Raw genomic sequence first — 4,074 nt, 5'->3', positions numbered from 1 at the left:
TGAATCCATTAATGTTAGTCACACAATTTAGTTTTAATATTTATGATTGCGATACTTAGAGACTTAAGGTTTGTCTCTATATTGCTGAAATTTATCATCTTAGCTTCGCAGCATTAAAGAACGATATGTATACGAAGGGAACAAAATACATGAATCTTGAGTATATATATGCATGAATTAGGAAATTCAGAAACAATAGTTGTTCATTTATCGCTTAAGCACAATTACATTCGGAGATGCACTTAATCAATAATTACCTTTTAAGACCTCTTAAGAAAAGATTAAAATCTCAGGTCTGTGGGAGTAATTGATTACTGAATCAGCTAATTTATGTGCTTCATTTTGAACACTTATTAAGATCTTATTAATGTCATTCTGAATTATTTTTGTATCCATGTTTAGTATACATTTATGTGAATGGATGAATATTAACAGAAATTGTCTTTCTTTTGAAGACATCAGTGGACCATTATGATATCCCAATTTAAGGCCTAGTTAAGTAAGTTATTTGTGTTGTGGTGCATGGAATGGAACATGTTGATAACAGGACAACGTGCGAACTCCATGACTCGCATAAGTGATTTACTTGGTCAAGGTATTATGTTTAACCATTAAATTTTGTTTAGCAATATTATGCACGCTTATGTTGCTTCTACAATTAACTGTTAAATAGATTATCACATGGACCAGTGGGAGAACGTAAGAATATTTTTGTATATAGAGATATTCATTTGGGTCATGTAATAATATTGTTTAATTAGAGAATATTGTTAAATTATATCGGTTACCATTTCTGGGGTTATTTCCTAATATCTCTTCTTTGATGGACGGTCGAGATCTAATGTCTAATATAAAACTCTAGGAACTTGGTCCTCTCTCTACCTATGAAAGGGAAACAATAACCATCACTATTGTATCTAAGGATTAAGTCATTACGGCTAAGGTCAAGAGATACAAACCATGACCTCCACAAGGTATTATTTCTTCTCCAAAGATGATCAATGTACGATGGATTAGCGCTACCAGGTATTCCGTATAAACTATTCTTTCATATGATTATCGTGTGATTATCATAAAGTTCAACGATCCAGAATAACGTATCCATAAAATTAAAACTTATATCTATATGCAATCATGTCACTGGAAAGAAAATTCAACTTCAGACAGAGGAATGGGAAGGTGATTCGTGGGCAGATACGGCCATTGGATTCAATTACAGTCGTTCGGATAATGAGCACAAGGTTGTTAGAATTCGGTGCAGCAATCGTTGCCGGGGTGGTAAGGTTTAGGTGTATACCTTCAAGGATGATTGTACTGGGTGGAAAAACAAAGCTGATTCAACTAATATAGACATTGGGTCCTACTTGAGTTTTTCACAATCAGCAGGTGTTTTTGCAGGTGGAGCTCTTCACTGGATAGATCAGGATAGTATAATACGTACACCCGTAGCTTTTGAATTGGAAGATGAGAGGTTCTCAGTGCTCTCACCAATACCATCTGACATTGTCGATTATGCTAATGTTGGACTCATGGAATTTGGAGGGAATTTGTGTGCCTTAGATGTAGTTCCAAGGAAACATGTCATGATATGGGAGTTGATAAATCGGAAGACTGTGAAATATACACAGATGGATTACGTTTCCCCTTGGCTTTCGAAGTTTAGTATAGCATGGGAAGACTGGAGCTGGTGTGAACCATTTGCGCTAACAAAGAACGAAATTTATTTGGTGTGGTACAATGTTGTTCACTCTTGTTATGACCCTGAAACTAAAACGTTAATAAAGCTAGATGAGACTTTGGAAGAATTCATGTATGATTGTACGCCTTTTCGAGCAATTCCTTTCGTGAATCCTCTTGTTTCGAAAGCGATTATGGAGGAAAGATCTGGAAAGAAAGTTCCCAAGGAAACTGTGAAAGGACAATAGTCCCACATCACTAGTTTCCGCATAATAAACTTAAAATATAATATGGAAGGGCCGGTCCACTCATTGCCAATTGGTTTTGAGTTGGATGCCCGCAAACTTTAACATGGTATCAGAGCTAAGCCCTAGACCCAGACTTGCGTATGCCGGGTGTAGGCCGAGTTACTGGCCGAAGTGTTTAACCGATTTTGTCACTTGTACACCCGGGGTGTAGGCCAGTGCCGATACTTTCCGAGGTGTTACCCCCTGATTTAGTCACTCACCTGTGTACTTTCCGAGGTGTTACCCCCTGATTTAGTCACTCACATGTGTACATATGTTACTGATGGACTGGTAACTCGTATGTAGGTCCACGTGTGAGGCCCAGTGACTGGTCTTACACGTGAGGGGGCGTGTGAAAGGACACTAGTCCCACATCGCTATTATCCGCTTAATTAACATAAAATATAATATGGAACAACCGATTCACTCATTGCCAATTGTTTTTGAGTTGGATGCCCGCAGACTTTAACATGTTATCAGAGCTAAGCCCCAGATCCAGACCTGAGTACGCCGGGTGTAGGCCGAATTACTGGCCGAAGTGTTTAACCAATTTTGTCACTTGTACACCCGGGGTATAAGCCAGTGCCGATACTGGCCGAGGTGTTACCCCATGATTTAGTCACTCACCTGTGTACACCTTTTACCGATGGACTGGTAACTCATACGTAGGTCCACGAGTGAGGCCCAGTGACTGGCCTTACACGTGAGGGGGCATGTGAAAGGACAATAGTCCCACATCGCTATAATCCGCTTAATTAACTTAAAATATAATATGGAAGGGCCGCTCCATTCATTGCCAATTGGTTTAGAGTTGGATGCCCGCAGACTTTAACATGGTATCGGAGTTAAGTCCCAGACCCAGACTTGCGTATGTCAGGTGTAGGATGAGTTACTGGCCGAAGTGTTTAGCCGATTTTTTCACTTGTACACCCGGGATGTAGGACAGTGCCGATATTGGCCGAGGTGTCACCCCCTGATTTAGTCACTCACATGTGTACACCTGTTACTGATGGACTGGTAACTCATACGTAGGTCCACGTGTGAGGCCCAGTGACTGGCCTTACACGTGAGAGGGAGTGTGAAAGAAAAATTAGTCCCACATCGGTATAATCCGCTTAATTAACTTAAATATAATATGAAATGGCTGCTCCACTCATTGCCAATTGGTTTTGAGTTGGATACCCGCAGACTTTAATATGGTATCAGAGCTAGGCCCGTACGCGAGGTGTCGGCCGAATTAGTGGCCGCCATGGCCGAATGACCGGTTCACATGTGCACCCATGACCGAATGACTGGTCACACGTATGACCTGTATGTGGGGTGGACCGTGACCGAATGTCACCTGCACACCCATGACCCACACGTGCGTAGGTCCACGTGTTAGGCCAAATGACTGGACTTACACGTGAGGGAGGGTGTGAAAGGATAATAGTCCCACATCACTAGTTTCCGCATAATAAACTTATAATATAATATGGAAGAGCCGCTCTACTCATTTCCAATTGATTTTGAGTTGGGTGCCCGCGAACTTTAACAGAAAAAGAAAAACATCTTTCTGCTAGTGCTAGGTACTTCTATTCTACTTTTTTAGTCTTTCAGCATTTTGAGTTCAATTTTAACCCAAGATATTCATATAATGCGAACGGGAATCCTCCTCACAAGAGTTACTTGTCACAGTTAAAATTATCCTTCTTTCGAGCCTGAGTTGTGTGTGAGTAAACATGCTAGGGGTTACTGCAAGCAGACATGCAGGCTTGTAATGTTTCGGGACACAAATCTTTTTGTTTACAGGCCTCCTTGATTTTTGCTTTTTCTTTTTCTTTTTCTGGTTGCCATTTTACTTTGGAGGATCAAAGATTATATGATCCTTGCAAAATTTGTTAAAAATCCAGCCGAGGATCCCATTAGTACTCTAATCAATGTTTGGATTGGGTTCGACCGAGTATATTCAGATAAAGACGCTGTTTACGTAAATTGAATTTGTGTAAGCTAGTCTGTGCTAGTTTCGCTGTTTTCAGTTTGGTATGGAAAAATATTGAGGTCGCATAGTAGCACATCTGACTATCTGAGCCATTCCCTTCCAATAAAAACTTGCATTCTTGATTGAATT

The sequence above is a fragment of the Papaver somniferum genome, chromosome 2 (assembly GCF_003573695.1).
Source record: "Papaver somniferum cultivar HN1 chromosome 2, ASM357369v1, whole genome shotgun sequence".
NCBI classification, from domain to species: domain Eukaryota; kingdom Viridiplantae; phylum Streptophyta; class Magnoliopsida; order Ranunculales; family Papaveraceae; genus Papaver; species Papaver somniferum.
The sequence above is the reverse complement of the archived record's forward strand: the minus strand, read 5'-3'. Positions refer to the sequence as shown.